The sequence below is a fragment of the Artibeus jamaicensis genome, unplaced genomic scaffold (genome assembly GCF_021234435.1).
Source record: "Artibeus jamaicensis isolate MK-2021 breed Jamaican fruit bat unplaced genomic scaffold, CSHL_Jam_final contig_797, whole genome shotgun sequence".
Classification (NCBI taxonomy): Eukaryota; Metazoa; Chordata; class Mammalia; order Chiroptera; family Phyllostomidae; genus Artibeus; species Artibeus jamaicensis.
The window spans coordinates 14,624,063-14,637,735 of record NW_026521977.1 but is presented as its reverse complement, the minus strand read 5'-3'; the positions used below and the strand labels follow the sequence as shown (position 1 = coordinate 14,637,735).

Below are 13,673 nucleotides of genomic sequence, written 5' to 3'. Positions count from 1 at the left end.
AGAGTCAGTTGCACACCCGGCCCAGGTCCTTCATCAAAAAGACCATGAAAGTAAGCACTATGTGGATTCAGAACCACATAAAAAATAGGCTGAATTCTTAGCATGAGTCTTTCGTATGACATTGGGAAAGTCAATGATTATTTTCTTCTAAGTTATCTTTTTTTGCAAACCTTTCTAAGTTTCTCCACGAAGAAAATTTAATGGTAGAAAATCTTTAACCCAAATCATAACACAACCTCAATAGTTGGGTCTCAAAAAATAAGGTAACCTGTTCCCTATAACCGGCTTCAATGTCCTGAAAATCTCTGGACATCTAAAAGTTCTAATTCTTTCCATGGCTTTTCTCCCAGTAAAGCCAACGAATATTACAGTCAGCTATCATGGCCAGCTCTAACTTTCATCCTAAGTCCATGGTCATATCCCTTTTGACAATGCTTATAGAAACATCACAATGAGTAAACCGATGTATTCTTCACCATTAATTTTTAAATGTTCTCAGGGAAAATCTGGTAACTTGGAGGTTACAAATTGATAATTCTCATGTGTTTGGGGGTTAGTCTCAGTTGTTTGGCCATGTTTTTTGTGCTGTTTTTTCTTGATCCAACTAAATATTTCTCCCAGATGAGACCAGTTTTTTACCTTCTTGTTTGATTGTCCTAACCCTCGCCCTTTTAACATTGTCTTACTAGGTCCCTTTCTTTTGTTTGCCACTAATAGCCATAGCTGGTCACATAATTCCTGTAACCGGTGTTGACCAATTTGGACACATTCAAAGAAGCATAGAGCTGTCCTCATGTCCAAAGGATTTCAAAGCTCAATTAAAGCTCATGGAGAAGAGTACATCCCACATTATGGTGCCATCTAATGAGTAGGGATATTATTTCTCCCCTGAGATTTTTCTCAGGACAGGCCTTACTCAATAATTTGGAGAACTGTGGGTGACATAGTTCAACACTGGATTGGGCCTTTGACATTATCCAGCATGGATTTGAAAATATCTTTGCCGCCCTGCTCAGCAGGAGACTTTTCTGTTCACTTATTATTTTCCTTATGCTAATTACTTCAGTTTTCAGCAGTTTTTGAGGTCAATTTATTTGATTCTCTAGACAACTTTTTTTTGCAAGGATTCTGAAGGCAGGAGTAACTAGGAAGCATAAATAAACATAATTAAACACAGAAGCTTATAGTGGTACCAGAATTGACCTCAGCCAATTAAAATTATTAATAGAAAAAAGCGTATCAATGTCACATCTGAGCTTACTACCCCTGTTCCCACTTGGGTAATGAAGCTAAGTTTATATTTCCTGGCAAGACTAGATGGGAATCCACATTTCTTCCTGAACTTTGTGTTTCTAGAACACTGAGCTAGTGTAGTATTAGACCATAATAGAACATAAACAAAGGTCAAAATTCAAAATTAATTTTTAAGGCCCACAAATGTGAAATAGGGAGCACTTTGTTTTCAGGCAGTGAAGATTTTTCTCAGTATCACTCTTGATCACAAGAAGAAAATAATTTTATAAAATGTTGATCTTAAACCTCAAATCCTGTATGTGTCACCTGAATTCAATAAAATATTATTTAGAATTCCATGCAAGGCACTGGTCCCACTCCGTTTCATCTTGGTGTCATTGTTTTTTAATGTAAGATGTACTTCTAAGGCAAGAAGGCAAGTGTTTCAAGTCTGGTAGCACTACAATTACAGATTAGAAAGTTTGGAAGTACTTACAAGTGTCAAGATGTCTGACTCATCAGAAGGGCTTATCTAAATTGGCATTTGAACTTTTTAAATTTCTAAATATTCCTGTTACTCCTGACTCCTCTGTCGTTTCCTTAGTAAAACTGCACCACACACTGGAAAGTAGAGATACAAACATTTATTTGTATAATGTCAAGGGAGAGTAGAAATATGAAGATTGGCTGCAGACACAATCCGAGTCTGGGAAATGAGAACACTTTTTTCTTCAGCAGAAATGCCGACGTGGCAATGGGAGTTGAACAGGTAGAAGATTTGCCATCATTTCTGACTGAGCAGCACTGAGAAGATTGCTAAGATTCTTGACGTTTACTTGCCAGGTTTTTCGGGAAGGAAGTAAATTACAACTGAGCTTGAAAACCTGGGGAAATAACTCATTTTCAAGCAAATTTAAAGTTGGAAAGTAAATATCGGTTTGAAGTTAGCATAAAGAGCAGAACTCTTCATGTACTTTGTAAGGTAGTGCAAGTTTTTTTTTTAATTGATAAAACCAGCCTCTTAAATTGTTTTGCAGTATTCAAAGAAATTATGTCTGCATTCAGCCTACACCCGTGGGAACCAATACAGAAGTTCTCTGAGGTAGCCGAGCTCTGTCCTTTATTGCTCCTGGTTGTTCAGCATATCTCACATTCATTCATATGCTACCACAAAACTCCACTATCTGTGCAGCAGGGTGGTTTGTATTGGTCATGTGTTCTGTCAAGTTGACAGAGGTGCAAAGCTAAATGTGTGACACTCTAAGAATATGCATATATTTGAATAATTTGACTATTCAGTCCAACAATTTGCCAAGATGCTCTGAATGATCACACTTCCTGATAACACTTCCAAGGAACGGATAGTTTCACTCATTTTGGAGTGGAGGAGGCAAGGATGTTTCCAGCTGAAGTTCCTGAGTTCATTGCAATCCTCGTCTCTGGCATTCAGTTGTGTGAACTTGGGCACATTATTTCATGGCACTGAGCCTCTGGTTCTTCATTTATGAAAGGAGAACAATATTTTCTGTCGCTAGTCTTTAGAAGCTGTAAAACAGCTAATAAAAATGAACTCACTTTGTTAACTGTAGACCATTAGGTAAACCGAACTGAGTATATATTAACATTACATATTCAGTTAGTTCAACAGCACATTCTTGATAACCACAAGAGGGTCCAGGAAAGGAAACTGTTTATAAATCTTTCCCTTTCCCCAGATCAATTTTTGAGTGTTTAGGGAAATTCTTACAGAAATTATTAGGTCAAGCCTCTTTGATATTACAGACAAGTGCACATACACACAAAACTGCCTGCCGAAATTTGGGGGCAATGGGAGATTCCTCTAATACCAAATTAAACATTCCTAAAGACAGAGTGTTTCTTAAAGTGTGACCTCAGATTTTTCTGCATCCGAAAATGTTTGAGGTCCTTGTTAAATGCTAATCCCCGGATCCTGCCCCACCCGCACTAAATCATGGCTGGAAGAAAAATCTGCATTTTTAACAGGTACCCAGGTGATTTTTTTATGCTCGGAGCAGGTGCTAGGACTCCAGGTTAAGTATTGCTGTATTGTTCCTTGTTCTGAAAAATTAAGGTCTCTGTCCTAAGTGGCTAAGAATCGGTCGAACTAATGGGAAGAAAATTCAGCTTTGATGCAGGAACCAAGGTAGACAGTTGACAGGGTTCGCCCAATGGCAAATTGAAAGTGGTCCCCAGGACCCTAGCCACTTCAGTTCTCTCCGAGGGTCTCGGCTACTGGCAAATATGAATCGGAAAGACTGTTTGCTCTTCTGTTGGTGGGAGGGGGCACGAGGGGAGGATGCACTGAGCCAAATGCTTCCCCCTACCCGTTAAAACTGAAGGCTTTTTATTTATCTTTGCTGCCAAGGTCCATTATTAAAAGGGTGGTTTATGTGTGTAAGTTTGCTAGGGAGGGAAGTGAAAACATCTGCAAAACCATGCAATGCCTGGAACGGAACTCTTCTAATAAAAGATGTATCATTTTAAATGCGCTGAATTTTGATTCTGGTAATTCGTGCACTAGAGTGTCTATTTCGAGGCAGCGGAGGTATCATATGACAGCGCACGTCAAGGCACCGTGGAGCCCTCTCGTGGACTCCCACCCACTTTCCCATTCACCGCTGCGAGGGCTGCTGGCGCTGCCGCTCCCCCCGGCGAGCTAGCATGAAATTTCCCTGCCTGTGCCGTGATCAAATGGAGCTCCTGCTTCAGGGGGTGCGCGTATTACCTCCGCCATGCATTTTCCACTATCAATAATTTAACTTCTTTGCTGCAGAACAGGAGTACAGACCGGGCACCAAATACTCGCCCCTACCCCCCTTCTTTTTAACCAAAGGGAACGTGGGGGGAAAAAATAGTCTGGGAGTTTTGGGACCGAAGTCTTCCCCCGCGCAGCTGCCTTGATGTTTACTTTGACAAGTAGTGACTGAGAAGGTGGGTTTTTCTTTCTTTCTTTCTCTTTCCGTTTTTCTCCGGTCGGCTAGAAAGCGTGTGGCTTTAGTGAGGTCTGTCATTGCCTCGGCTCTCCTGGCTGGAGCAAGTAACTTGGTGTAACGTTATCTGGGGGCGTTCATTAATAAACAATGCCGTTATTATCTTGATTGAATTCCTATTAGGCAAACTCCGGAGAGGTCAGTGCGCGAACTCTTGTTAAGCCGGCGTGTTTAAGGCCGCGGAGTAAACCAATAGCCCCCCAGCTCTGTGCGATTTCATTGTGTGCTCGCGTTTGCAAGCTCCGTGGTGCGGGAAGGTGTGTCTGTGGCCGGGGATACGCGCGCCCTCTCACACTGAACTTGAGCGCTGGAATGGGGCGGTGGGAGTTTCGGCGAGGAGAGCTAGACCCCCGGGCGCGGGATTCGCACTCGCTCCCTCCCGCCCCAGCGCGCACGGCCGGGTTTCCGCCGAGGGCGCGGGGTTCCCGGGGCGGGGGTTAGGGCTCCCCCGGGAGCGGTGGGCACAGCGCGTGCGTCCTGCGGAGGTGCCCGCGGCGGGCGCTGCGCTCGCGGGCTACGTCGCGGGACTCCGAGGGACGGGCAGCGCGGGACGCGCGGGCCCGGGAAGCCCCGGGAGTCCCGGGCTCTGAGCCGCGACGAGGAAAAGGCGCGGCGTCCCCTTTAAGCGGCCGCCCCGCACGGGTATCGGTGGCGCGGGGGAGCCAGCGAAGGGGGGGGGGGCGGGGGGCGGCGCCGTTTGACCAATCGAAGCGCAACCGAAGGTCTAAATAATGTCCGACCCGAGCTCCGGGCGCAGGCTGGAGCTCCGGGTCGCCGTGGCCGCCGCACCCGGGCGGACCCGCCCGCTCGCTGTCCCGCGCACCCAGTAGTGCCGCGGGCTGCCGGGCGGGGCCGAGGAGCAGGCTCGGCGCGCCCCCCACCTCCTCTCGGTGAAGCTTGGATGAAACACTTGAACCGCAGCTGCCACCCCTGCTTTGGGGCAGGCGGCGTGGGGCTCCGCGACGGGGACTGGGTCTGGGCGCAGGGGCCAGGAGCCGGACGACGATGTGACTCAGCCGCTGGCCACCCGTGAGCTGTGTGTGGACCCCGAGGTAGGCGACCACCAGGCACTGGGCTTGGCGCAGGAGCCGCCCGCCTGCTGGGGAAAGTTGGCTGGGGGGCCCCGAAGTTACGGGAAGAGGCCAGAACTCCCTTCGTCCCCTCCGGGAGCTGGAGGGATGTGGGGTTGTTCCTGCGCAGCTTCCTCCCTCCATCGCAGGAACCTGAGTCGCGGCCAGGATCCCCGAGGGAGAGGGACCCCGAGAAGCCCTGGGGTGGGGGAGAGGAAGCCTGCGGGAGACGTGGAGCCGCGCGATGGGAGCGAAGACCGCGTCCCGGGCATCCCCCGAAACCCTCCCCCAGCCGAGGACAGGTCCTGAGAGAGACGTGGGGCGCCAGCTGTCGGGGGCCCTACCCGAGGTGACGGTGCCAGTGCTGGGATGTGAATCTTGCCCACGGGCTGGGCGGTCCCGTTCACGATGGGGGGGTGGGGGGCCTCCCTCCCTCACACCGCATCCCCATCCCGGGAACTTCATCCGGCTGGCACGCGGTCACCTGCCCCACAGGAGTTGAGACCAAAGAGGACTGACACGGGTCCGATGCCAGTGTGCTTGGGAAAACTTGAGAAGCCCTCGCAGCTCGAACCTTAAGGGGCTGCGGAACTGCGGGATAGTCTGTGCCCACACCTGTCCCACCCCGCACCCTCCCTTGGGGCACACCTTCCAGGGAGGTAGAAGTTTTGACTTTGGGAGGCTTGGTGGGTGGGTGGAATGTGTGTGGGGGGTGTCCTGACTCGGGTGGGTCTCTGGGGATGCAGAGCCGGGGAGGAGGAATGTGACCTGTACCTGGAAAGAAATAGCCGAGGGTTGGGGGCTTTATGCCCCATGGGCAGAGAAGCGGAATTGCAGCCTGGGGGGGGATCCCCAGGGGAGAAAAGCCTCACGGCCGCTGGGATAAACTAGAGTTGCAGTCGGAAGATGCTGTGTTTGTGTGCGGTGCTGGAGCCGGGTGGAAGGACCCGGGTGGTGGGGCGAGGAGGTGGCGGGGGCAGGGAGTGCGGTGCTAGGGAAGGTAGAGGGTGCCCTCTGCCGGCCAAGCTGCCCTGAGCAGCGGCTGGGGGCGGGAGCCTGGGGGTGGGGAAATGTTAAGGGATAGCTTTGCCGAATCCCTTTGGGAGCTGGTAGGAGGGACTTGTTGAATGATGCTTTCTGACTCCAGATGAATTTTGATTTCGTGGCGCCTCCTTGGCTCCAATGCAAAAAGTTTTCCGCGCTGCTGGAGCTTTGACAGGCTAAGGTTGGTGGTGTGTTAGGGCCCCCTGGGTCTTATTTTAGGGCTCTCCAGGTGTCTTACGCTTACACCTCAACGTCAGCAGTACCCAGTGAACATTTTCTCACAAGAATGCAGGAATGTTCTTGGCCAGAAGCAAAGAAAAGCATATTTCTGAGTGTTTATTCATTCTCCTAGTACAGTTATCTTTTAAAGCAAAGCAGGATGTTATAAGAAACGTTGGTTTTTAACTGCATATAAAACGTGTTATGCTATTAAATGAAACCTTTAAACTGGCCCAACTTCTTAAAAAATAACTCCTCTGTGTTTTTATCCCAAAACCTATGTTTATGTGACTTTGTTGTACAGTCAAAAGCCATTTTGGCTATAATATATTTGTACATACATATATTTTTACATTTGTATTTTTTGAAGTATACTTACAGATTTAATTCATATGAACTTGGGTGCCTGCAATAGTCACCTCATGCCTCATTCTCATCTTTACACTGGAGGTTTCTGGGATTATGGTGCACAGTGCTTCCAGTTATTAAACATAATAGATCACATTGCACCTAAAAATTATACTGCAAAGTTTTGTCCCTGGTAATAGCACCCTTTTAAAATAATCACCCACTCCTGTCCCCCGATGTTGCAAATACCTTGCTTAAGATTTTTCTTCTGTAAGTTAACCTCTGGACTGGCAGTAGAAGTAAGAGAAAGGAAAGAGACACTTGTTGAAATGTAACCATAAACTTTACTGGAATTTTAAACATGTTAGTCACCGTCACTGGAATTCCAGGGCCATAAAGTCGTTGTGTTTCTCTTCTACTTTATTTTGCAAAATGTGATAAATGTTGGTAAATATAGACTGATCATAAGTTTTATGACAGGAAAAGTGTTATGTATGTATAGCTATTTTAAGTTATTACAAAGTGTTTCCTATTTATAAATGATATAAGCAGAAAGAAATGGTTTCTAGATAAACACGACTTACGTACACGTTTGGAAACATTAGAACATTGCAGACTCACTTAGACATCACCTTTTTTTAAAACCAAAATAACAGTAATTTTTCACATACCTTTGGAGCTTTTCATAGCTCATTCAGAGCTGAATTAGTGTCTCGAAACCTTGCTTATTTTAAAGTGATATTCAAGGTCATTTGAGATGTATAGTAGGTCAATATTAAAGTATGGAGAAAATGAAGCATTTAGGAAATCTGTTTTAGGATGTTATTTCAGTAAGTATAACTTATACTTGCAAACAAAATGGACCAAGAAAGTGATTATTTGCCTAAAATGCAACGAGCACTTCAAATGATTCATGTATACTGTGAGAGTTAATTGCCTAAATCTCATGATGGCCCACGAGGGATGGGGAAGTGCTGGAATATTGCTGGTTAACTTTCACTCACTATGAGGGGGGCGAATCCTGTAAATACTGCAATTTTCTAAAATCCTAGCTCAAAGTCTCTTGGTTTTCAGTTTAATGGGGCACCGTTACGATGTAAATCATTCCCTCCTTCCTGTAAGACTTGAGTCCCAGCTTTTCAATAGTCAAAATGTAGATGATCAATAACCTCATTTCTTTCTAACATAAATAGCTCTGGTTTGTAGCGCAGCTCACACAGCAAGCTGAGCACGCCCACCTGATAATATACCAAAGAGCTTGTTCACATTTTTTTTTACATTTGTCTTTAAAACCTTCTGTAACTCTCTCTGCCTCTCTCTCTCTCTCTCTCACACACACACACTCACACTCACACTCACACACACCCCTATTTACAGGTAGTGAACTTGTAGAACATAACAGCCAACAGCTTTGGGTTGCAATCATAGACTTGATCAATTAAGCTAAGATTCAAAAATTATCTAAGATGTACACAATGCACGAGTGATATACAAGTAGTTCATTAACATTTTAAAATTTAGGAAGTTTGTTCCAGAGTAGAGAAAAGAACAATTCTAAACTTCCTGAATGAAAACAGCAGATAGAGTGTATAATAGCAAGCCTCTGAATATTTTTTTAATGAAAGGCACTCTCATTTCAGATGTCCATAATACTGAGTTTATTGTGATCATTAAAACGTTTCAACCTGTACCTCCCCATGTGGAAGATTCTAGTTTGCGTGAGGGAGCTAGCCTAGCCCATGCAAGTGAATGTATCCCTTTAATAGGGTAATTGCTGACTTGTCTCAACTAGTTTTCAAATGATTGTTAGCACTCAGTTTCCACTAATTGCAAAATTGCTGCTTAATTGAAGGACTCTCAGCCGTCTAGTGCAGTCATTCAGCCACTGGCAGGCTCTGTGATCTCAAGCTGTGAATTGCACTTTAAATAGAATGGAGGAGAGGGTTGCGGGGATATTCTAGTTTTCAGTGCTAGCTGTTTGTTCAGTGGAGGAAGAAATCATTGGAACAAGAATCACATTAAGCTGAGTTGTGATAAATTCTCTTTATTAGGATGAATAACATGCCCTGATGGGCTTCAAAAGTGAATGAGCAAACTTACCCATTACACTCTGCATCCATTTATTCTGTTTGGTATGGAGTGATGTTAAGCAATAAATGATGTCAGCAAATGAAATCTGTATGTCATTTGTATGTGGGGTTTAACCCTCAAAACAGAGGAAGACTTTAGTATTTTTAAACTTAGGCATATGTGTCCTCAAATTTCCCTAAAATTCCACTTAAGATATAGAATTGTTTAATCCTAAATAATTTTGTGCTTAAATGCACCTCTGGCTTTCCAGAATGCTTATACTAAAACCTTTAGGAAAGCCATGGATCCAATTATTAAGTACATGGAACCACTATTGATCCAGACATGAAACATGGATCTCACTAATACATTAATTAGGAAAAACTTTTTGGAGGGAGGACGTGGTTAATGGGTGTGTTTACTAAGTGGAACAGGAAGGTATTCTCAGTTCAGTAGGAAAACTTGAGTGGTCAGATAAGAGGTATGGAAGCTTTTATTTAAATGCAAGTTGGTCAAAGAGGTGAAGGGATTGAAAAGTACAGATTGGTAGTATTTGTACAGATAAAAGTACAAAATAATCCCTGGGATATAAAGTTCAGCATAGGAAATATACTCAATAATATTGTAATAATGGTGTATGGTGCCAGGTAGGTACTGGAAATATCAGGGTGAACTTTGTGTAGTTCATGGTTGACTAACCATTGTGCTGTACACTTGAAACTACTACAAAATGATATTGAATGCCACCTGTAATTGAAAAAAATTTTAAAAATACATGCAGGTACTCAAGCTCAAGTACAAACTCTGGGACACTTACGCTCTTGGTGAAACAAATATGAACGAATATCCTGCTTGTGGCCCTGATGTCTCATTTATACACTCACTGCCTAACACCTTGAGGATGGATCCCATTAGATGAATTTGGGGGAGGGGACAGGAGAGTGACTGGGGGAAGCAAAGTAAATTTCAAGCTTCAGTGAGAGCCATAGTAAAGTCAAAGTTTATTTTTAAAGAGTTCAGAGTAATGAATGTTATACCGTTTTCCTCCAAAGGTTCACTTGAAAGAACTTTCATTGGTTGTCATGGTAGTAACATCTTGATTTTGAAAGCTTGAAGAACCTTGTAGCTCTTAAACGTGCTTTCATCTTGTTTCCTTTCGTCTCACCGAAGCTTTACGACAACCTTCTGTGTTTCTGACACGCTTCTGCATTTCTGGAGGGAGGAGGGCTGGCTGGAGGAGATTCCTTAACTCAGAGACAGCGTAACAAGGAAATGTAAAATTATATTTTAAAGAAACCACTTAACTACCAATTAGCTCATTAAAATAAAACTAGAAGGCAACCTGCCATTAAATTACAACAGTTATGTGTAGAATTAACATATGTATAGTGGTAATACAAAGAAAATAAACAGGCATTTTAAACAATGTAAGCAACTCATCAGAAGTTGAAGTAATAGTGCCACCTAGAGAACAAAATCACCAGCTTTAACAGTCAAATGGCTTATTTGCCGTGTGAGCCGATTGTCTGAGGCTATAGGTTGCTAGATCCTCTCCAGGTTTGTTGAGAGAGATAAGTGGGGCCAGGGAGACGGGGGAGGGCAGGAGGGAGCGGGCTGGGGGTTAGTACACCTTTGTATTGTAGATGAGATTTTCAAAACAGGCAGACTCACAAGTCAATACACACAGGAAGGCCTTTTAGCATTTAATATACTAGCCTGGCAGGAGCAAGGGCTGGTCTCCTTTCTAACAGTCACTGTTTTCAAGGATAGGTACCGCACCACTGAGCCGCAAAGGTTCTGACTGTGTTCACTTACCACAGGCAGTTCATTGCCCTTTCCGAGATGCAGTGACACCAGATAAATTGAGTAGAGAGACCTTAAGAATTTTCTTGATCTGTAATCTAGTTTTAACTTTAATGATTTGAGAATATTTAAAAATAAAATAAAAATAGCCCTGGCTGGTGTGGCTCAGTGGATTGAGTGCAGGCCTGTGGAGCAGAGGGTTGCCGGTTTGATTCCAAGTCAGGGCACGTGCCTGGGTTGTGGGCCGAGTCCCCGGTATGAGGTGCTCGTGAGACAACCAACACTGATGTTTGTTTCCCCCTCTTTCCCTCTCTAGAAATAAATAAATAAGTAAATAAATAAATAAAATAAAAATAATAAAGGTTCATATATGTAACAAGACTTTAAACACCAAGAAAAGTAAGGGGGGGGAGTACAAGGAGAAGGAAACTATAAGAATTATCTTAATCTTAGAAAAGTTAAAAATATACATCTAGGTCAGCACCAAAAAAAAAGTAACAGTGGAACAGGGAACCAATAATTACAAATTACCTTAAAATTCTTTGATGAGAGAATCTGTATTTCATTCATTTAGCATCTAAATCAGTGCCGGTAGCAGAGGAGGCGTTTTGACAGATATTGTTGAATGAACAAGTAGGTTGACCAACCCTGTAGACAACAAAGAAATGTCATGATTGTAGAAAAATATTTGTTTGCTTTCTTGGTGCAAAGGCAGAAATTGGGTAAAATACCTGTACTAATCCCTTCTCTGTTTCCAGTACCTATGTAAATGTCCCTGAGTTGGCTTAGTTCTAAAATTTCTTAGGCACATTTTGGTTCACTCATAAAACTATTTGGAACATATGAGATGTTAAAGTTGATTTAGACAGCAGTGAGTATAAACTTAATGGGTGGATTTTTGCTTAAAAGTTTTCAAATTTTGGGATGCCAGGTGGGATGCCAGTTTTGCTGTTTCAAAAGGTGGGAAACAGTATGTGTTAATTTTGTGCCAATTTCTGGTAAGCACAGAAATCAAAGAAAGTCATCGTATTTTTCTGTCATTTGTGGAAGTGATACACTTTATTGTTCAGGAAAAAAATTCTGACAGGGAGAGGGAGGCTACGGAGGGTTTGGGGGAGAACAAGAGAAAGAAAGAAACTCATTGAATGAAATTTTGGCCACATGGGGTTTAATCTAAATCAGTCTTGGTTTTGGAGCTGCTACCATCAGCATTTGCTGCATTTTTTGATGCTTTCTTTCTGCCTTCATGTGGTTTTGAAAACTGAAACTGTGCCCAAACTAAAACAAGTTTCTCTCTTTTCACATGCTCATTTATTTCTTGAATTATGGGGAGTGTTTTTAAACACAGATAACTTTCTTTGACATCATGCAGAACCCGAAGGTTGGGAAATGTGCCTCACGCTGCTGGAAGAGATGCTTGGCAGAGTCCCAGGCCACATTCCCAGGCCAGACTGTCCAAGGTGTTCTCGCTTATGCAACATTCGGGGAAGGACATCCAGCATGAACGTGTTGGCTGATAACATATCTGAAGGCACAGATGAAATGCTTATCATATTGCAACAGACAGCCAACAAACATTCTGTAGAATGATAGAATCTGGATCATTTACATTCACTAAAATGCAGAGTAATGTGATCAGGTTAAAAATTAATTGTATAAATAGAATAGAAGAGGGAGGTGGGACAAGGTTTTGGGGGATGGCTTAACAGATTGTAGAACAGAAACCTGGATGTCTTCAATAATTTCAGGTTCAGTGTGAGCCATTGGTGTGACTAGCGCCAGTGAATGTAGCTACTGATTTATACTGGTAGAAGCATAATACTGAAATGGGGAAGCTCATAATTCTCCTTCACTTTTGAAGTAGACTATTAAAGAGTATTATCTTCAGTACAAGAGTATGAAATAGGTTGCTTTAGGCAGGTCTTGGACAAACTGGTCTATATTAAGACCATTGTGACCAGGATGCATAGGGAACTGGGAACTTGGGACCGGTGGCCTGCAGGGCAACAAGACCTTGGATGGAGTGGCAAATGGTTTTATCTCCCCTTAGAAATTCTGATCACGTGATGCTAGCTATCTGGAATGCTGGGTGAGGAATCCTGGAGCTGTCCAGGCTCAATGAAAAAAAAAAAAACTGCCCTGGCTGGTGTAGCTCAGTGGATTGAGCATGGGGCGTGAACCAAAGGGTCGCCAGTTTGATTCCCGGTCAGGGCACATGCCTGGGTTGTGGGCCAGATCCCCAGAGAGGCGCATGTGAGAGGCAACCACACACTGATATTTTTCTTTCTCGCTTTCCCTTTCTCTAAAAATAAATAAATAAAATCTTTTAAATAAATAAAGGACAGAGGACTGTTTAAAAAGAAAGAAAGAAAAAAATTCTGATTGTTAATGCGCACGTGGTTGAGGGACTAGCGGGTGGCATGTGTGCTAGGTTTCTAACATCCATGTTTAGAAGACAGCTGTCACACACATGAAGAACTGGCCTAAGGAGGAGGGAGTAGGTTTGTTTGTGTCGTCCCCCAGAACAGATCTAGGACAGGTGGTATCAGTTTAGGTACTGTGTGTGGTATCTACAGATTTAATTATTCATTTTTAGAGTGAGGGGAAGGGAGGGAGAAAGAGGAAGAGAATCATCCATGGGCTGCCTCCAGCAGGCGCCCCAACCAAAGACCGAACCTGCAACCCAGGCATGTTCCTTGACCAGGAATCAAACTGGCGACCTTCAACTTTGCAAGATGACACCCAACAAAATGAGCCTCGCTGGTCAGGGCAGTGTGTGTAGTATCTAGAAGAACTTTTAGTTCTGTTTAATTAAGCAAATATTGAATGCTTACTGCATACAAGGCATTTTAATAAGGGGATTTATAATCCAACG

At 43.8% G+C, this 13,673-nt stretch overlaps 1 protein-coding gene across 2 annotated transcripts in view; it reads left to right on the top strand.

Annotated features, from left to right (window-relative positions):
• Positions 1-3,988: 3,988 nt before the first annotated feature.
• The window catches only part of BDNF (brain derived neurotrophic factor), a 37,239-nt gene continuing 27,554 nt past the window's right edge, over positions 3,989-13,673 (top strand). Inside the window, exon 1 of one of the 2 annotated variants that reach the window (XM_053672954.1) lies at positions 3,989-4,185. The gene's annotated coding sequence lies outside the window, so the exon portion shown is untranslated. Of the gene's footprint in view, positions 4,186-5,029; positions 5,297-13,673 lie in introns of those variants that run through there. The other variant, XM_037146035.2, reaches the window with a different exon arrangement.